General features: G+C 40.1%; 2 protein-coding genes across 4 annotated transcripts in view; one reads left to right on the top strand and one right to left on the bottom strand.

The window, feature by feature from the left end:
* The window catches only part of SCRN1 (secernin 1), a 59,281-nt gene extending 46,349 nt beyond the window's left edge, over positions 1-12,932 (bottom strand). Inside the window, exon 1 of the mRNA XM_059074357.2 lies at positions 12,648-12,932. The gene's annotated coding sequence lies outside the window, so the exon portion shown is untranslated. The remainder of the gene's footprint in view (positions 1-12,647) is intronic.
* The window catches only part of PLEKHA8 (pleckstrin homology domain containing A8), a 128,026-nt gene continuing 118,499 nt past the window's right edge, over positions 12,887-22,413 (top strand). Inside the window, exons 1-2 of one of the 3 annotated variants that reach the window (XM_067042407.1) lie at positions 12,887-13,221; positions 15,931-16,092. The gene's annotated coding sequence lies outside the window, so the exon portion shown is untranslated. The remainder of the gene's footprint in view (positions 13,222-15,930; positions 16,093-22,413) is intronic. The other 2 variants (XM_067042408.1, XM_067042411.1) reach the window with 2 other exon arrangements.

Here is a 22,413-nt window from a genome sequence, read left to right as displayed (position 1 = left end):
GCTACAATACTGGACTGGACAGCTTTAGATATCATGCTATCAGCTGTGGTAAAGTACCCCTAAGCTCAATTTCTAACCATCATTGTCCTTATCAAAGTCCTTTCAGGATTCATGACTTCCTCTTGGGAATTATAACTCCAGAGTGCCTGGAGCTCACAGCACAGGAGCTGCATCTCCCAACATCCGCCCTCCGACTGGTGACAGGAGGCTGGGTACAGGCTTGAGGGGCTGGAGCACTGCACCCCTGTAACTAGGAGACTGCTTACAGAATGTCTAGACAAGGAGCGAGGAAGCTGCATGGGAAAGAAGGTCTTTGTCCTCAAGTTCAGTGAGTAGTTATTGAAGGGCATGAATGCTCCAAGCCAAGTAGGGGTTTTCTTTGCCTGAATGCCAAACTGCCCTGCCCTTTTATCTCAGTGAAGCTGCAGAGGCCCTCATTAGTCACCATACCCAGTAATAAGGAAGGCTTGAGTTGCCTGAGAGGAAGAAAATGACTGTCTATATAAGCTATAGGCTTATTAACTCTCTTGCAAATAACTGTGACAAAGTACCTTTACTTGCACAAAGAAATGAAACCCAAATGTCCTTACTCTCCAAGCTCCCAGCTTTACTGAGAAGATTGGGTAAGTTTAAAGACAACGTCTATGAATTACCTCCTTCCAGAAAAGCAAAGAAGAATGTATTTTATTATATTATATTATGTTATATTACTTATCGATTAAGTCATTTTTTTCATTGTTGGCATTCCCACTGAACTGAAAACAGGACAAATGATACTCACTTATAAATTTATTTTCCTGTCCTATATCTGCTATTGAGATAGTAAAGAATAAGTAGGTATTTGGGAAAGGAATTATCTACCTGAATTGAGATGTAAACGCCAGCTGATGAAAGGTAAGTAAATTAGCTCAGACTCATCAAGCTCTGCCTGAAAAAAAGAAAGATTCTTCTGTTTCACTGAAAGCTCAATATAGTACAGCATAAAGCTTTAGCACTCCACAGCCAGTGATTTCCAGCTTCTAACATTCTATGCCTTGAATGAGGAACTACCTAATGGAAGAACGACCACATAGGGTATTAAGTAAGGAAGCAGGTTTTGGAGGTAACCTGGGTTCGAACCTCAGCCCCGTGTTACCGTTCTGTAACAGGGATAACGACAGGGTTGTGGTGAGGTTCAAATGAGCTGAAACATAAAGTGCTCAGAATGCTGTCTGGGACACAGTAAGGACGCATCACAGTGAGGGTGAAGAAAGTTATATGATGAAGGCTGTTCCTCTGTCAAGGTCTGATCTGAACAGATGAGACTTCAGAAACTTGGCTTTTTCTTTACAGTATCTAAAGGCGCTCTCACCTTTTGAAGATGTGCTCCACTGTCACCTGATGTCTTTTAAGAGCTGCTTACTATTCCCTTTCTCTAAGGCCAAGGGCAACACCTACCTCTGACAATTGACTCAGGCAGTCTTCAATGCCACTCTTCTGCAGACATACTTCCTAGCAGCATGGGGAGGTACAGGGGTGGCAGGCTGCACATTCCTTTGGTTTGGTCCAGAGCACTAGCCTAAACAGTGTGGGTTTTTTTTTTTTTTAATCAGAATTAGCAGCTAACATTTTTAAATCTAGAGATTTTCCACAGAAATTCAGATGCTTAGCGTCTCTTGAAAACTCAAAGACCTAGCAACACTGGATCCACATTCCTGCATGACAGCAGGATTGGAGCTGAGGGGGGCTCCTGCCATAGTCCTCTCCACTTCCCAACACTGAGGCCACTGGAAGCCTGCCTATCATCACCCTTGGGCTATTGCTTTTTTTTGTTCTTTCTTTTTTCAGTGTCAGGTCAATTGTGCTCATTTACAATGCCTGGTTGGCCCTGTAGCCGCATGTGTACAGGGGCAAGAGAAGGACATACTTTAGAGACAAACAGACTCTTGTTCATATCCTGACTCCACCCACTAACCGTGGGAAACAGGCAGGTTATGAACTCTCTCTGAGCCAGAGTTCCCGCATGTGAAAATGGGACTGATCCTCCATACACAACACAGCACACACGTGTTTATCTGAGATCGTATGGAAAGTACCCAGTCCTGTGGCTGTATACAGTGGGATGCTCAATAAATGTTCCTTTTCCTCCCGCCTACTACTCACTGGGGATGGGTGTGCCACTTTTGCACCAATCCCTACTATGCTCCTTCACCATCTCACCAACGGTTTGCCCCTGGCTCATCAGACACACTCACGTTCCAATGTGCAACTAAAATGTGCTTAAACGATCAGACTGGAATGATGGAGCCTCTACATTGAACCACCAGTTTACAGAGAATTCAAATGACACCATGGGGATGAAATCAGCAAAATCCAGACTATGAGAAACTCTATAGGGCAAATTTGATTTCTTCAACAAAAACTGCAAGAAAAAAAAGATGAAGAGACAAAGTTACTTAAGAGATGTATCAACCAACTGCAATGAGTGGAACTTATTTAGATCCTGATTTAAACAAACTGTACAAAAATTTTAATGACAGTTGAGGGGAATTCCCTGGCAGTTCAGTGGTGACGACTCAGCACTTTTGCTGCTAAGGCCCTGGGTTCAATCCCGTGAGCCATGCTGCATGGCCAAAAAAAAAAAAAAAAAAAAAAAACTATAATATTCCTAATATTTGGAGTTCCCTGGTGGCCTAGTGGTTAGGATTCCAGGTTTTCACTGCTGTGGCCCACGTGCAATACCTAGCTGGGGAACTGAGATACTGAAGGCCACGCAGCGCGGCCAAAAAGTAAATTTAAAACAAAAGACAGTTGGGAAAATATGAACACATTGAATATTTGATGATACTAAGGAATTATTGTTAATTTCTTAGATAAAATGATATTTTATTTATGTCTGAAAAAAGGAGCCTATATTTTTAGAAATACATACTGAAATGTATGTATTTCTAGAACAAAAACAAACAGAAACAAAACAAAACAAATGTATGATATTTAATTTGCTATCTATACATATCATGGAAAGTTGGGAAATATATCAATACACAAGAACAAGCTGGTGAAATAAAGAGATCACCCAAATTATATATGGTATCATTCAAATTATGTATATTATATACATAGATTATACAAAAAGATCATAAGGAAATGCAACAAAAGTTTTAAGAGTAATAGTATTGCTGGGTTGCAGAAACACAGGCAATTTCTTAACCTATATATACTCAGGCACTTTCAAACTTCCCACATGAAAATACAGAATCTGTAATGAAAATACTTTAAAAAAAGAAGAAAAGGAAGAGTTGCAATAGAAATAATCTATTTTCTCAATATATTGCCACTAATAAATATGGCCTTTCAATAAGGCAGAGACTCAGGGATTAAGGAGAACCCCACAGCTCAGTCATGGCAAATGAATTCATTTTATCTTTTGGCCACATCTGATTCTGCCTCATTTTCAAGATATGGTGACAATGAGAAATATGAATAAAGCAAAATGTCCAACTTAATGAATGATTCACGTGACAGCTTTAATAACTAAGGAAACATAGACTTTTCTATAGTCAAGTGGAATGTTGTGCTTCAAAATCTACATTGCTTCATAGGATAAATTAGAGGGTAACTGGTCACTTAACAAAAGTATTCTTCAAATCACTCCAGAATTTCTCTATAATGAGAAATATTCTAACATGTTTCCCAACTATTTAACATCAAAAAATTTACATAGGGCTTCCCTGGTGGCACAGTGGTTGAGAGTCCGCCTGCCGATGCAGGGGACACAGGTTCGTGCCCCGGTCTGGGAAGATCCCACATGCCACGGAGCGGCTGGGCCCGTGAGCCATGGCCACTGAGCCTGCGCATCCGGAGCCTGTGCTCCGCAACGGGAGAGGCCACAACAGTGAGAGGCCCGCGTACCACAAAAAAAAAAAAAAAAGAAAGAAAAAAAAAATTTTCATAGACACCCCACATAAGAGTGATTGTAGTTGGTTGGGAAAAATATGCAATGAATATATGTCATGAATTTAGTAACACTTTCAATGCATTTGTATGTACTAACTGGTAATAGAATCCTTACACATCTGAAAAATAATGCTGAAGATATATATGACTCATTATTTATTCTGTGTCCATTCAATGTTGGGACACATGTGAATTCAAGGCCCCCCTTCAAAAACTCCACTACACCCAGTGATCTGTTCATCACTCTGGTGCATTTAAAATATGGTACCACGTAAAAGAAAACTCAGGCTGCGTGAGTATCACTTTTGCGGAACTCTTAGGAATTTTAGAGTGAGGGGAAGAGAAGGGATTAGTTGAATGGCATCCATTTCTCATAGATACAACTGTTTTTTTTAATGTAGGAAGGAGTAGATAAAGAGTACAAGTGGGATTCATTTTTCATTCAAGCTAGCCAAATTAGAAAAATATAGTCAGATCAAGTTCACTATAAGGAAGTGTTTTCCAATACACGGCAGGTTGAAAGACAGTTTTCCATCTTTTACAGTAATATAAAGAAGGAAAGAAAATGACTTACATCACATTAATAGTATACATTAGACCTGTGCAGTCAGAATAATCTATCCAAGAGATTACATTATGGCTTTTTTTTTTTTTTTTTTGCGGTACACGGGCCTCTCACTGTTGTGGCCTCTCCCGTTGCGGAGCACAGGCTCCGGACGCGCAGGCTCAGCGGCCATGGCTCATGGGCCCAGCCGCTCCGCGGCATGTGGGATCTTCCCGGACCGGGGCACGAACCCGTGTCCCCTGCATCGGCAGGCGGACTCTCAACCACCGCACCACCAGGGAAGCCCTACATTATGGCTTTTTAAGAAAGAGTCAGATAGACCCAGATTCCGGGTGTAGCTCCTCCAACTACTAAGTTCTTCATCTATAAAACATGGCCATGATGTCTACTATGTACTGTTATGGGGATTAAATGTGGTCATAGATGCAGAGTATCTGGAATAGAGAAACATTCAAGAAAGGTTTGTTCTTAAAGATTAGGGTTCTGGGAATGTAATGATTATGGAGATAAAGGAAGAAGAATGTGTTTGAAATAGGCAGGTATGTGGTTAGCTGCCAAAAGCATTCCCTGTGGGGAAGACCTGGGAGCTACTGAACAAGCCACATCTAGGGTTCTTTCATTTCCTTGTGTTCTCATTTCTGACATTGCTGCCATTGTGTCCACTATTTGGCAAGGCTGCTTTGAATGATGACTTTCTTGTTCCCACCATCTGTTTTCCTCTCCCATATAAATAAGGGATTGTCTATTCTCATCTTTTCCCAGTAATATGATTTGATACATATCTGTTAATGCTGTAAACTGGGATTTAAAAAAATCTTCCCAATCACTCTTAAAACAGTGGTTTACACTCTGTCCCTCTAAAGAAAATCAGCTAAACATTCATCTCCTACGGAAGAAATTTAAATCTTGCTAGTATGAAACCATAGGGTTACTTGACGTCTAGCAAAATGGACTTAAAAACTACTTTGTAAATGCCCATTAATGCTAGACTCATTTGCTGTGTTTTTACCATTAGGAAATGTATCCCATTTTATTATCAAAAAGGAACCTATATACATATATATGAACATATTAGTGTGTGTATGTAAATACATATATATGTGGGTGTGAATATCCCCACTTATGCAAATATTTATAAGTATATACTATAGATGGATAGGAGGGAGGGAAGGAAGGAAGGAAGGGAGGGAGGAAGGAACGGAGGAAGGAAAAAAAAGGACCTGGAAGGATTAATGTCTAACTGAGAGTTGGAAGTGGAAATAAATGTGGGCTATAGCGATAGAAACTTCACATTTCATCTACTTATATCATTCAAAATTTCTTTATAACAAATCAGATTTTTAAAAATCTGATTACTTCCGTGCTCAAGAAAGGACATTTTAAGACATTTCATTTAATTCTTTCAGGTCGCTAGGCACTGCTAAGTGCAATTTTAAAATACACTAAGGTTTCATTTTGAGAGGAGAAAAAGATATTCAGAAGAGCCTTTGATCACTACATCATTTTAACTAGGACTTTTAAGAAGTCATATGAAGATCAATGGAACAGGATAGAAAGCCCAGAGATAAACCCACACACATATGGTCACCTTATCTTTGATAAAGGAGGCAAGAATACACAGTGGAGAAAAGATAGCCTCTTCAATAAGTGGTGCTGGGAAAACTGGACAGGTACATGTAAAAGTATGAAATTAGAACACTCCCTAACACCATACACAAAAATAAACTCAAAGTGGGTTAAAGACCTACATGTAAGGCCACACACTATCAAACTCTTAGAGGAAAACATAGGCAGAACACTCTATGACATAAATCACAGCAAGATCCTTTTTGACCCACCTCCTAGAGAAATGGAAATAAAAACAAAAATAAACAAATGTGACCTAATGAAACTTAAAAGCTTTTGCACAGCAAAGGATACCATAAACAAGACCAAAAGACAACCCTCAGAATGGGAGAAAATAGTTGCAAATGAAGCAACTGACAAAGGATTAATCTCCAAAATTTATAAGCAACTCATGCAGCTCGATAACAAAAAAACAAACAACCCAATCCAAAAATGGGCAGAAGACCTAAATAGACATTTCTCCAAAGAAGATATACAGATTGCCAACAAACACATGAAAGAATGCTCAACATTGTTAATCATTAGAGAAATGCAAATCAAAACTACAATGAGATATCATCTCACACTGGTCAGAATGGCCATCATCAAAAAATCTAGAAACAATAAATGCTAGAGAGGGTGTGGAGAAAAGGGAACCTTCTTGCACTGTTGGTGGGAATGTAAATTGATACAGCCACTATGGAGAACAGTATGGAGGTTCCTTAAAAAACTACAAATAGAACTACCATATGACCCACCAATCCCACTACTGGGCATATACCCGGAGAAAACCATCATTCAAAAAGAGTCATGTACCAAAATGTTCATTGCAGCTCTATTTACAATAGCCAGGACATGGAAGCAACCTAAGTGTCCATCAACAGCTGAATGGATAAGTGGCACATATATACAAATGGAATATTATTCAGCCATAAAAAGAAATGAAACTGAGTTATTTGTAGTGACGTGGATAGACCTGGAGTCTGTCATACAGAGTGAAGTAAGTCAGAAGGAGAAAAACAAATACTATACGCTAACACATATATATGGAATCTAAGAAAAAAAATGTCATGAAGACACTAGGGGTAGGACAGGAATAAAACACAGACCTACTAGAGCATGGACTTGAGGATATGGGGAGGGGGAAGGGTAAGCTGTGACGAAGTGAGAGAGTGGCATGGACATATATACACTACCAAACGTAGGGTGGATAGCTAGTGGGAAGCAATTGCATGGCACAGGGAGATCAGCTCAGTGCTTTGTGACCACCTAGAGGGGTGGGATAAGGAGGGTGGGAGGGAGGGAGACACAAGAGGGAAGAGATATGGGAACATATGTATATGTATAACTGATTCACTTTGTTGTAAAGCAGAAACTGACACACCATTGTAAAACAGTATCACTCCAATAAAGATGTTTTAAAAAAACTCATATAAATTACCAATATGTAATCTGAGCCCCTAACCACCTATAAGCACCATGTGCAACCTAAGGGAAAATGGAGCTAAAAAGATCTTCTCAAGGTCTACATCAACTAGAAGAAGAGGCACTCATGTATACAACCAAGAGAGGAGGGCAATAATACAACTTAAAACAATGATCAGAAATGCTTATGGGATCCTTCAAGAACACCTAGCTCACTTTAGGGTAGTAGATTAAGCACTGGGAGATTTAGGTTAAATATATAACTATTAAGAAGAGAAGGCGAGGGGCTTCCCTGGTGGCGCAGTGGTTGAGAGTCCGCCTGCCGATGCAGGGGACACTGATTCGTGCCCCGGTCCGAAGGATCCCGCATGCCGCGGGGCGGCTGGGCCCGTGGGTCATGGCCGCTGAGGCTGCGCATCCGGAGCCTGTGCTCTGCAGCGGGAGAGGCCACAGCGGTGAGAGGCCCGCGTACCACAAAAAAAAAAAAAAAAAAAAAGAAGAGGAGGGAACATTAACCATCTCAAGCTCCCTCACTCTGCTTCCAATTAGGCTCAAGCTGGGAGGCCCCCAACTTCCTCCCCTTTCAGTCACCCACCCAGTTCAGTTCATTGCTATCCCAGACTGGGCGGAGGCCCTGAGGATGCTGGGAGTTTCTGGGGGAGAGAGGACAGGTGGGTGTGATTGACATGTACATCACATCAGTCATTCTCCACTCACCCCATCTCCTCCCCTCCAGTGTCTATTCAAACTTATCTCACCTCCCGCATCCATTTCTATGAACAGTTATCACACACCTCAACCAACCTCCACTTTCTGCTAATGACCTAGACCGATGCAGCCCAATAGAAATATAATGGAAGACAGATGTGAATCACATATGTAATTTTATGTTTTCCAGGACCCACATCTAAAAAAGTAAAGGGAAACTGGTGAAATTACTTTTAATAACATATTTTGTTTAAATCCAATATATCCAAAATATTAATTCAAAATACAGGCATACCTCGTTTAATTGTGCTTTGCTTTATTGCGCTTCACAGATAATTGCATTTTTTACAAATTGAAGATTTGTGGCAACCCTGAGTGAAGCAAGACTATGGGCGCCATTTTCCCAATAGCATTTGCTCATTTCCTGTCTGTGTCACATTTTGGTAATTCTCACAATATTTCAAGGTTTTTCATTATTGTTATATTTGTCATGGTGATCTGTTATCAGTGTTCTTTGATGTTAGCATAGAGAAAAGAGAACTCACTCTGTCGTGTGAAGGCTCACACAATAGTTAGCATTTTTTAGCAATAAAGTATTTTAAAATTAAGGTATATACATTTTTTTAGACATAATGCTATTGCACACTTAACAAACTACACTATAAACCTAAGTTTTATATGCCCTGGGAAACCAAATAATTCATGTGTCTTGCTGTATTTTGATATCTGCTTTATTGCAGTGGTCTGGAACCCAACTCGCATTATCTCCAAGGTATGCCTGCATAATCAACATAAAAATCATTAATGAACTGTATCTGTTCATTGAAATCCTGCCATTTGCAACAATATGGATGAACCTAGAGGGTATTATGCTTAGTGAAATAAATTAGACAGAGAAAGACAGATACTGTATGTTATCACTTACATGAGAATCTAAAAAATAAAACAAACAAATGAGTATAACAAAACAGAAAGAGACTCACAGATACAGAGAACAAACTAGTGGTTATCAGTGGGGAGAGTGAAGGAAGGAAGAACCAGATAAGGGTATGGGGATTAAGAGGTACAAACTACTATGTATTAAAAAATAACCTGCAAGGATATTATTGTACAACACAGGGAACATGGCCATTATTTTATAATAACTTAAATGAAGTATAATCTATAATATTTTGAATCACTATGTTGTATACCTGACACTAACATAATACTATAAATCAACTATACTTTAATAACAATAAATAAATAAAATTACTAGTGAAGTGTTTTAAATTCCTTTTCCTATAAATGTTTGAAATCTGATGTATATTTTACATTCATTCACAACACATCACGATTCAGACTCTCCATATTTCAAGTGCTCAACAGCTACATGTGGCCGGTGGCTAGTGGCTACTGAATTAGACAGCACAAACCTAGGCTCTCACTCCAATGAAAATACCCAAACTTTCAGAATGAATGATTATTGCTGAATAAAAGTATCATGGGTGGCTTTTAAAAAATAACCTTGGTTTACCTGGATTTTTTATTGTTTTCCAACAAACACCAATTGCACGTGTTTACTTTCTTTTTAAACTTGTGATTTTAAATATCTTTGACATATTGGGAGAATTTCAATGAATGAACCTTCACATTCATGCTCTAATGCAAGTTATTGTTTTAATGGCACATGTGGCATCAGCATCTGTCTTCATTTCAACATTATCTGTCAATCCATACCTAGTTCCTATCTGCTTCACCATCATCAATTATTCTCTCAGTTCCTTGTAGCGCACCCACCTTCTCCTAACCCACACACAATCTCTAGTTCTGCTTTAGTAGAACTAGGGACACTGGTAATATGACTCAGAGAACTCAAAATTCAAATTCTAGAAAAAGACTCTGTCTTCAGTGCTGCTTCAAAGTTATTTTAAAATAGGTTTGTTATTTACTATTACTTAAAGTTAGATATATTCAAAAGCTTTTATATGTCCCACCTTGGTTTCTTTACAAAACCAGACAAGCAATGCAAGCAAGTAATTTTTTAATCAAAGAATGCACTTCTCGCCTCAAAGATTCTGACATATTATAAAATGTAAAAACCATAAAATTATGGTTTTGGTGCTTAAATATAGAAGCAGTCTAGTCCCTGGAAAATGGGAACATGAGGTGGACACAGCTTAAGAAGTTAAATGGGCTTAAGTTAGGAAACTAAAGTGTGAGCACTTACTTTAAATAGTACAGATTTTTAAATCATGTTAAAGTTTGGTTTCATGAAGTGTTTGCCATGCTAATAATGATAGGTTTGCTCTTTTCCCCCAGGCTTTGATAGGTGGCATGTGGAACCCTAAAATGGGGAGTTATGACACCTGGATATTAGTTCTCACTGCCAGCTGCCAACCAGCTATATGACCTTGGGTGCAGTCCATTCACCCCGCTGGATTCAGCCTCCCAAGCTGCGCTGGGGTTGACAGCACAGTGCTTTCTCAGGCTGCTTCCAGCTCACCATTCCTGACCTTTGCACTAATCTCCCTCCATCCCATTATCCCTGAAACATGTGCCTCCTCATGCATCTCCTCCTTGCTAAAAGAGAAGATGGCTGGCACCACAACAGTGAAATGGGGAAAAAAAGGCTGTTAAAAAAAAATCCTAAAATGAGTCACCTTTCAAGAATTTACCATCCTCTGGTGCCTGAGTGCTTGCTCGTGGTGTTAAATCAATTCTTCCAATGAAACTTGCTCTAAGAACCTGGTATTTGTTATATGTGCTGTTCTTGCATGATGTTTATACCAGACACTCATCTCTTTTAAGAGCCACTTGTAGGTATAAAACAGCACAGAAGTTATCAAACAGATATTGGCAGCCAGATACATCAACTTTAGCGGAGCCTGTAGAAAATCAGATCAAAATCACATAGAGTTTTAATCAGGTCTTTGCACCTGAAGATAATTACAACTCCCCAAACTTCCCACATAACCTCTCCAGGACCTTGCAGCACCCTAAAATCTAGCCTGCTGCAAGAATCACTTCTTATCCCTTAGGGCCGGCTGCAGCGATACCCAGGAGGGCCTTCCCTCCCGTAGATTCCCCCATCAATGCTTTAGTCAGGGGGCAGCTGATGTTAGCTCTGGTCTGTTTTGCTTCCGCCTGGCCTGATTTTTCATGCTGCCATTTTGAATTAACATAGGTTTCCTCTGGAACTGATGCATCTTCTAGTCAGGCTTGGAGCACAGTAGGCACACACACACACACACACACACACACACACACACACACACATCGGGAAGCTGGACTACAAGCATAATCCAAGACACTTGCAAGCCAGAATTAAACAGCAAATCCAGAAAGACCGTATTATTTAACAGAACACTACCAAGACAGTTTGCGGCCACAGCAAATGACTGCTTCTGCATTTGAGTTGAATGGACATTTTTAACCCCTAAATCTCAGTTCTCGTCAATTCTCTGAAGTTCAAGTGTCCCTCCTGCTTTGCAGATCACACTCGTCTCAGACCTCACGACTAATGTCGCCCAATAATCCGCGCCCAGACAGACAAGCGAACCGAGGGCGCAAAGGCAAACTGAAGTGGATAATCATCTCAGAAATACGAGTGCCTTTTACCAATAAGTGCCCCGGCGCCACCGCCTTAACTTGCCCCAACACCCCCCATCCCCAAGATCCGCCCCGGGTGTGGCTTGAGGAGGCGGGCGGTGTTATGTCAAGTCCTTCGGCCCTCGCAGACAACAGCATGAGCCGACGCGTTTGCCCTTAGGGGGAGGGTAGTCCTCCGGACGCGACTCGGCAACCGCAACCGCAGAACCGGCGTACGCGGGGGCAGAGCCAGGCCAAGAGCAGCGGGCCCTCCAGGCAGCCATGTTCCCGCGAGCCCGCCCGCGCGGCAGGTGCGACTGGGAAGGTGCCCGGCCCGCTTCGCAACCAGCTGTGTGCCCGTACGAGCCGGGAGCCCCCGGAGCGGTCTGGGGGGGAGGGCGGGGGCCGCACTGGGCATACACCCCAGCAGGCCAGGAACTGGGATACCAAGCAATGGAAACACAGGAGAAGCGGCCTGGGGGAGTGAGGAGAGTTCAGAAGAGGTGGTGGGAAGGATGGGGTTGGGGGGTGGAGAGCGGGGACAGGTTCCAACCAGGCTGCGGCGCCCGCGACCTGGGGTGGGGCAGCCCTCTCCTGCGCCCCCGCAGCCTGTAGCCGGAGTCCCCCACCCCAACCCCGGGCTGAGGCCCCCTCTCTCCTGATCCCCTAGAGACCCCAGGCAGCCCAAGCCAGCATCCGCGGGATTCCCACCCGCAGGTTTGGAGGGACAGCCGGAGGCGACGAGGCACAGGGGACGGCGATGGCGGATCCGGGTGAACCTGCCGGGTGAAGCAGCTGCAGATTCCCTGCGCTCCCAGGGGTGCCTGCCACAGCTCACCTGCGGGGCTGCGGGCTCGGCTCTGCGGTGCTGATAATGCGTCCGGCGAGGGTGCGGGTGGTGCCGCGGCTGCGATCACTGTGGCGACATCGAGGGCCGCAGTTGCAGTGGCGGAGGCGGCCGTCGGGCGCTTCCCCTCCCCAGACTCCCGGCGCTCTGGCCCGCCGCCCCCAGCTAACAGCTGGCCGGTCTCACGTGACCGCGGGGCCCGCCCCCGCCTCCGCCCCACGCCAGACCCGAGCCGCGCTGCGCCGCGCAGCACCTGCGCGCTGCCTGGTTCGGGGGAACGCCTGGGAGCGGAAAGGGCGGCTGAGAAGACAAATCTCCCCGTGGAACGTGGTTAGCTCTTTGCGCGATTTTTGTTTCTTGGTCACAGCGGGGTTGCGGCTTTCTGGAAAGGGAGAACTCGGGCTTTAAGGAGTCAGGCCCGGCTTTTTCCGGCGCCTCTCCCGGACTCCGCCGTCTCGGTTGCTACGTGCGGGCCTCTGTACCTAAGCAGGCTTTCCCCGCGAAGAAACGTGTCCGGTACTTTGTTGACTCACAAGTCCAAGCCAACTCCTTGCCTGGGTTTAAGGTACGGTTCTGCGCCATGTTGACAAGCCAGTCCCTATGCCCATATACTTAGACGCTAAAGCTCAAAGAGGTTAAGCAACTCGCCCAAGATCACGCAGCAAGTAGCAAAGCCAAGATTCCAAACCTGGGTTAATAAATCCACAGACAGGTGACAGGTGTGTTGATGCTGGCGTCAAGGTCATTGGTCAGGACATGACCATCCGTCTGTTACCGGAACACAGACTCTACCTTTTATAAGAAAAAAAAAGACCATCTCAGAGAATATGAAGAGATAGTATAAAGGAAAAAAAAATGCAGTACCACTTAGGCACGTGAAAAAATATTCAAGCTCACTTAACTGTAAATCGAATACATATACAAAGTAGCATTTCCACCTGTCAGATTAGCAAAAATCAAAGTTTTATAAAGTCTGTAGAGGACAACTTGGCAATATCTCTCCAAATAAGAAATACATACATAGTCTTTGACCTAAAGATTCCATTTCTGGAATTTATCCTACAGATATACCAACACGGGTGTGAAATGATATGCATACAAGGTTATCCATTGCTACATTATTTGTGCTAGCAAAGATTAGAAGTGTATGCCCATCAATAGAGAACTGTTCAAATAAATTACAGCACATCAGCACAATGGTATGCTATCCAGCTGTTGAAAAAATGAGGAAGGTCTATTTCTGTGTACTGATATGAAAGATTTCCAACCTATACTAAGGGTGGGGGGAGCCATGTGAGAAACATTGTGTAAATGTGTTATCATTTGTGGGGGGAAAAATATGCCTGTACTCATTTGCAAATGCGTGGACTATCTGTGGAAGGATACCTAAGAAACTGTAATAGTAGATGCCACCAAGGAGGAGAACTGGGTGACTGAATGCAGGGCAAGGAAGGATACTTTTTTTACGTCTTTGAATGTTATGCCTGTGCTTGTGGTTTGCCAGGAGTGAATGGATAGTGGGAGAGGGCTGGGGGGAATCAGTGCAGTTACTGCAAGATAGAGCAGTAGTGGTCATAGACTCTTGGGGCACAAAGGGACCTAACTGTGCATTTAAGGCCAACCAAGGAAACTGTCCTTTTACTTTTAGCCTTTATCTTTATATTAGATTGTCTTTGTTTGGACAGAATATAATTGGATCTTGCTTTTCATTCAGTCAGACACTCTTTGCCTTTTAATTGGAGTTCTTAGATCAGTGGCTCTTAAACGGGAGCAGTTTTGCCCCCAGGGGACATTTGGCAATGTCTGGAGACATATTTGTTGTCACAATGGCAGAGGTGAGGGAGGCCTCTACTGGCATCTAGCGCATAGAGGCCAAGGATGCTGTTTTGCATCCTACAGTGCAAAGTACAAGTCCCCACAACTAAGAATTATCTGTCCCTAAATATCAGTAGCATTGGGGTTGAGAAACGCTGGTATAGACCTTTTATATTTAATGTAATTATCAATATGATGGGTTTTAAATGTAACATCTTGCTATTTCTATTTGTTCTGTTCTTTTTTGGTTTTTTGCTCTTGCCTTTTTTTGAAGAATTGAGTATTTTTCATATTCCATCTTATACCCATTATTGGTTTATTAGCCATACTTCTTGTTTATTTGTTGATTACCATAGGATTTACAATATGCATCTTAAACATATCACTGTCTACCTTCAAATAATATAATTTCAGATATAATGCAAAACACTTTCAGCAGGATACTTCTATCCTCCACCCCATCTTTATTGATATTGCTGTCATTTGTTGTAGGTGCAGGTTAGATGACAATGAGCTCTTTCAAGTTTTGTCTGAAAAAGTCATTACTTCACTTTCATTTTTGAAACATTTTTATTGGATACATAATTTTTGGTTGAGAGCTTCATTTCTTTCAGCACTTTAAAAGTACCATTCTATTGTCATAAGACATTGTCACAAGACTTGCAAAGTTTCTGAAGAAGAGTCTGTGTTTGATTATTTCTTCCCCTGTACGTAATATGTCCTGTTTTCTCCTATGGCTGCTTTTAAGAGTTTTCTCCTTAACACAGATTTTGAGCAATATTATTATAATGCACTTTGTTCTGTTTGGGGGTTTTTTTCCTATTTTTATCCCATTGGGGCTAACTAAGCTTCTTGGATCTGTACATTTATAGTTTTCATCAAATTAGGAAAAATTTTGGCCATTACATCTTTAAATATTTTACATTGTACCCCGTCCCTCCCAAATTCAGAGACTCCAGTTATATGTATATTAGACCACTTGATATTGTCCCACAGATCACTGAGAATCTATTCTTTTGTTTGTTTGTTTGTTTGTTTTTTCCTATTTTTATCCCATTGGGGCTTACTAAGCTTCTTGGATCTGTATGTTTATAGTTTTCATCAAATTAGGAAAAATTTTGGCCATTACATCTTTAAATATTTTACCCCATCACTCCCAAGTTCAGAGACTCCAGTTATACATATATTACACCACTTAATATTGTCCCACAGATCACTGAGAATCTATTCTTTCCCTCCCCACCCACCACTTTTTTCTCTCTTCATTTTGAATGTCTCTTGATATTTCTTCAAGTTTTCTTATCTTTTCTTCTGCAGTCTCTAATCTAATCTACTAATGGTTAATACTGTCAATGAAAGTTTTTTTTCTCTCTTTTTTTGTGCCCCCCCCCCCCCCCACATCTCCTCTCCCAGCATTTTTAATGTGGCAGCATTGTCTTTGTTTTTATTTTTTTCAAAGGGGGTTTTGCAGTTCTCCTGGCCCGAGGACTCCCTCAGTCCCTCCCCATCCTTACAGTGGACGCCTCAGGTCCACATACCTCACCTGGCCCGGTCGAGATCTGGACCTGACCATCTCCCACAGCTTCAGAAAAGTCCAGATGGAGTGAAGCAAAGCTGCACGGTAAAAGGAATTAACTGCCACTGCCTGTTGATGAAAGTTTTATATCAGATATTTTATTCTTTATCTCTTTAAGTTCTTCTTGGTTCTTTTATACCTTCCATTTCTCATACACATTTTCCTTTAAATCTCAGATCATATTTATATTTTAATAGCTGTTTTAAAGTCTTTGTATGCTACTTCTATCATTTCTGTCTATTTTTAGTCTTTTATTGGTTGTTTTATCTCCTGCTTCTTTGTCTCTCTCATAATTTTTCATTGGATATCAGACTTAGTGAATTTTATGTTGTTGAGTAATGGATTTTTTAAAATATTTCTTTTAAAGAAAGGTTGTAAACTTTGTTCTTGAATCAGCTTCACGCATTTGAGACTTGTTTATAAACTATTTACGACAGCTCTAGGGTAACTTTAACTCTACGACTACTTCAGCTTTTTACTAAGGTATGACTCACATATGGGTTCTAATGAATGTTCCGTGTAATTAGTAAGGTGATTCTGGCTAGTAGGAACTTGGACAATTCCCAGTTTTGTCTAAGCTCTGGGAATTTTTTTGTGCACAGCTCCCCAGTAGTTGTTCTTTCCTCAGGAGTTATTCTTTGCCCAACCTTGTGGTGATTCACCATATGCATGCAGCAATTGGTATTCACTCAATAACTCAAGGAAACCTTTATGCAAATTTCTGAAGTTTTTTTCTGCTTAGTTTTCTCTTATCCAGAGCTCTGCCCCACAAATTCTAGCTGCTTTGACCTCCCTAAACTCTGATCTCTGTTTCCTCAACCCCACAAGAGAACTGGGCTCTGTTTTGTTTGCCTCCTTTTTACCATGTACAGTTCAGGAATTGCCTCCAAGCAGAAAACTGGGATAATTGTAGCTCTTATCTCATTTGTTTCCTTTCTCTTGAGAATCACAGTCCTGCTCTGCCAGTTGTTCATTGGTTGTCCAATGTCTGACAAAATTTGTTTCATATATTTTGCCCAGTTTTCTAGTTGTTCACAATAGGAGAGCAAGTCCCATAGCAATTCTTCCTTCATGGGCACATGTGGAAGGCAAGGAACACTAATCTTAATGCCCCTAAGGAACCAAATGTCCTGATACAACTAGATTCATTATTTTAAGAACTGAAAATGCATAGTTTACTTATAGAACTTCTTCAACATACTGATATAACAAAAAACATTTATTGGACACCTGTACCAGGAATTGCACTATTGCTACAAAGGTGAAAAAGGCATATCAGTCCTACCTCTCAAGAAGTCAGGGGCAAGCAGGGAAATTAATTAAGTATAGAATTAATATATGCATATATTGTATGTTGCTGTCAGGGTAACATAAGAGTTATGCATAGATAAATACATTAATCTAGCATGTTGGGAAATATAAACAAGTTTAAAAGATGATCATAAATGAGGGTTACCCAAACCTAGACCACTTAAAAAAATACATTGATGATGATTTTGCCTTTTCTTCTAACCAGTGTTATTGTCTAAAGAACCCCATGCAGTGATTTTTGAGGAGCCGAAGTACATGTGTAATTGAGAAATGCCTTTAACACATTGCATATAGAGATATTTTCACTTAGTACTTCTTTTAGTGTGTAATTATAGCAGGAGGAAAAGGATCTGTCATTGGGCAACTCTCATGGGGATGAATGACAGACAATATTATGTGAATGAGACACTTATGTATGGGCAAGAAAGCCTCTGTAATTGCCTTGTATGTAATCTTATGAGAACCAAAGAAAGGAGCTGACAGGAAGCCATGGGAAAATGAGAAAGAAAAGCACTAGTTAAGATTAGTCAGCCATCTGCCTTAATCCTATGACAACCATGTTTAAGAGGTTAGTTTTCTGAATTTGGTTACCATGGTAACAAACTTTTAAAATGCCCTTAAAACAATTTACAGAATTATTGTGCATATTGAGTATAGGCAACACTGAGAGATTGGAAGTATTCAAATCTATTCAAAAATTATTTTTAGGATTTAAATGATCAATCAAGTCCTTTAGGTATGTAATTTAGATAGCCATAAATTGTATTTTAGCAAAAAGGTGTAAAATCCTACTCATATAATTAGGTGATGGGTTTATCAGTTCAGTTATTCGAATGTGTGGTTTCAATGAGTGGCTCCTATTTAATTTTAAATAACAGTTCATGAATGTTCTGGACCTGGTTTCAAAAACAAATTATCATATATGCTTTACATTCATTGCTGCACCTCTAGGAATCATTCATGCATGTAGCCAACTGTACAGATAATTTAAAGGACAATTGCTAAAACTTTGTCTTATGATCATCAAAGGGCAGACTAGAAGATTCTCTGATCAGACTTACCAGTTTCAACCTAAGCCTTTCTTGCTGATATGTTTTCCTAGTTTACATGTGTAGAAAAGGTTCACCTTATGCTATGTAGTTTTAAAATAGGGCTTGCTTTTAATATTCTAGTGACACCTGAGGCCACCTTTTAATAGATGAAAGCTTATTTTGAATTGTAAATGTTGAGCCTTTTATGTTGACAATTTTAACACCACTGCTCACTTGAGATAATGTATGATTATCAGAAGTTACTATTAGTCATTTTCCAATTCTTCAGAAAAAACAAGGTCTGTCTAAATTGCTGTAGGAATTTTAGGTTCAATTAAAGGAAGACGTCCTTCATGCTATAAGTGATTATAAAATGATTTCACCTATTGAGAGAATGTGTGAAGTTTCTGACTCTAGAGAAAGAGTATTTTGTTTGGGGTGCTCTTCTGTGTTCTATAAAAGACCAAAAAACTGGCATTATTTCGTTTCTTGTTGGATTAATTTCAGAGAATTGAGGATAATCTAGACATGGAGAGATATTTTAGTTTTAAAATTCTTGACTATTCTTTACCCTCCTTTCCACTGACTTTCTACCTTTATCATAAACCAAGTCCTAGGTTTTTACTATTCTTAATAAATCTCTTATACCATTAGTTCTAGCTCTTACATTTGCAAAGGATTTGACTTTTTGCATAAGTAGAGAGATTTATTCCTTAGAGCTGGAATCTGCGTTTGGTTCTACTTGAATTTCAAAAAGCACTTCTCATTTTTTTTAAAATTTATTTTTGGCTGCACTGGGTCTTCGTTGCTGCACGCAAGCTTTCTCTAGTTGTGGCGAGCGGGGGCTACTCCTCAATGCAGTGCGCGGGCTTCTCATTGTGGTGACTTCCCTTGATGCGGAGCACAGGCTCTAGGTGCGTGGGCTTCAATAGTTGCAGCGCATGGGCTCAGTGGTTGCGGCACACTGGCCCTAGGGGGCGTGGGCTTCAATAGTTGTGGCTCTCAGGCTCTAGAGCGCAGGCTCAGTAGTTGTGGCGCAAGGGCCTAGTTGTTCCGCGGCATGTGGGATCCTCCTGGACCAGGGATTGAAACCATGTCCCCTGCATTGGCAGGCGGATTCTTAACCACTGTGCCACCAGCGAAGTCCCCACACTTTTCATATTTTTTGAAACAAAAATTAAAAGCAGAGATTATTTTACCATGATATGAATTTATCAGATCATTGATTTTTCTTTACCCTGAATATAAAGAAAGGATTGAGCTTTAAAAATTATTAGAAAATTTCCAGAATAGCCAAATACATAGAGAATGTAGACTGGTAGCTTAGGGGATGGGGGGAAAGTGGGCAGTAACTGCCAATGGGTATAGGGGTTTCTTTTGGGGATGATGAAAATGTTCTAAAATTGTGGTAATGGATGCATAACTCTGTGAATGTCCTAAGATTTATAGAATTGTAAAAAAAAATCAGTGTACTACAAATTAATTCTTATAAAAAATGAAATAAAATATCCCACATCAAAAAAATTTTTTTGAAAACCAAAGAACATTGCTCAGTTCAGGGGAAATAGGTGAATGATAAGAGTTAATAGTTTTAAAGAATTATTGCCATAGTAGTAAAATGTTTGAAAAAAATTCCAGGGCGTAGAGTTGATTTACTGTTCAGTCTTAATGTGAGAATCAATTAACTTTAGTAGGCTGTTTAATTTTCTTTAAAGACTATGATTCAAAACAGAAAACCTGGAATACTACTGTATGTGGCATGACATTTTGTAAAAGATTATATATTATAAAATGTAGCCAAAATAGTGCAAGGAAAAACTTGTGATTAGTCCCAAGAAACCATTGGTATAAAGATAACAGGAGAGAACAATTATGCTGGGAGGAAATTTGGCCATTCAAATGAGGATTTCATTGCAAGATCCTCCTTTTCATTGCAAGATCCTCTTTAAGTTCTTCCCTATTTTCCCACAAGTAAAATGCTGTCTCTTATTTTAGGGCAAATCTCCCGTACTTGTACTAGTCCTCTTCTTGGTTATTCTACACAATTATAATTAACCATTTCATTAAATTTAGCTATTAACTTAAGAACCAACTTTTAAAAATCTAGGATGTCTCAAAGAGAATGTATACTGCACAAAATAGCTGCACAATTCCAGGAGACGTGATCACAAGGATAAAGAACCAATACATGGTTGAATGTTATAATGTCCTACTCTCCTACCCAAAGGTAAAAAATAAATTCAGAGTTATATTAACACAAAATGCACTCTGGCAGAGTAAGTCCAACAAATGAATGAGAAAATGCTATAAGAAATTGGAACTAAGCCCCAACGGATCTCCCTACCCTTACTTCATTCTTTATAATACTGAAAACTATCCCTCAATACCTCAATTTACATCGTGCATGGAATTGTTTTCACTGTAACTGTTTACCGAAGAGGAAATTATCTTTATCCTACTGCCACCTGGAATTCTAAATTAATAAAATGACTTGTAAATTCCCAGAAATCCCCAAGTGGGATATAATTTACCTGTTATTAGGGACTAAGGGAACAGCATTCACTTTACTCTGGATTTTTAAAATAAGACCTCAGCTAACATCTCATGTCATTTGCTTTTAGATCATAAAATAAAATGGATGGTAGTCTAGCTCACAGGCACTTAGATTGGCTTTGTAAATTATTGGCTGACTCATACTCACTAAAGGCATCCATTTTATGCCAGAGGCTTTATTAGCAGTCGAGGGACACAAAGAACTGGTAAACAAAGGAATCCACAGACACCATGCTGCATGTTGCAGATCTCCGGGAATCTTCCAACAGTTTTTATCCCTAAAAATAATCTATGCATATCAAAAGGAGCCACTTAACCCCTTAGTAACCCTCAAGCTAAAGGGGTAAAAAAAAAAAAAAAATGATTATTGTTGGTTTTACATGGAGAACTACTAGGAAATTTTACCTAAATTATAAGTGAAACACAGAAAATTGAGCAAAGTAGAGGATGACAGACCCCAAATTGACAAAAAGGAAGTTTGACTTCTTCCACAGTAAAGAAGTTTCCAGAGAGAGGAAATCATGTACTAGAGAGAGCATTTCAATGGCTATGTTTGGTACAAAACTATACACACACACACACACATATACACACACATACTATATACATACATATACTTTATACATACAGTTTATAGTTTATATACAGTATATAGTTTGCACTATATATAATATATATACATATACACATCTATATTTTTTTGAGAATAATTTTATTTTTTCTAAATCTCAACTGTATATTCTTCTAAAGGAGTGGGTTGTAGATAATTCTGAAAAAATAATATAGAAGAAGAATTTGGGGAAAGTCTGTAGCTCTTTTCTCGTTTCTCGTAGAGAAGATGTTCACAAAATAGATTTACTGACCATCTAACTTTCTGCTATAAGAATTCATAGTCATAAAAAATTTCTAACCCTGGGGAAAATGGTCTCTACACACAACTTATCCTTTAACTGTATATTTATTTTTAGGCACAATTAGTTGTCCCAATGCCCAATGTTTTCCAGAACGCAAAAAAGAATATTCGTAGAAGAGAAAAACATAGGAGACTGTATATTCAAGGGCAGAGAATTAGTGAAGTTAATTGTCTCTCAAGTTAAGGTTTTTAGACCACCTGCGTCGGTATCATCTATCAAGTGGGTTAAAATGCAGATTCATGAACCCAATCTACAAATTAATCAGAATTTCTGGGGAAAGGGTTAGGAATCTGCAGTTTTAACACATATGCCACATGATTGTAGTGTACACGAAATTTGAATCACTACTACATTTCTTTAGCCTTTAGGAACCAAAGCATGGCTCTCACTGTATTTGAAGAAGACTGAGCTATGAATCCAATGTTTGTTAAGGTCTCTTTCTCCTATTAGTCTGGAACAAGGAGAGGGAGGTTGCAGAGGCAAAACTGAAAGCAGAGGCAAAATAATATTTTAAAGAGAGAAAAGAATTTACCTTCACGTAAAGACTCCAAACCCAT

Source organism: Kogia breviceps, chromosome 9 (assembly GCF_026419965.1).
Source record: "Kogia breviceps isolate mKogBre1 chromosome 9, mKogBre1 haplotype 1, whole genome shotgun sequence".
Taxonomy (NCBI): domain Eukaryota; kingdom Metazoa; phylum Chordata; class Mammalia; order Artiodactyla; family Physeteridae; genus Kogia; species Kogia breviceps.
The sequence above is the reverse complement of the archived record's forward strand: the minus strand, read 5'-3'. Positions and strand labels throughout refer to the sequence as shown.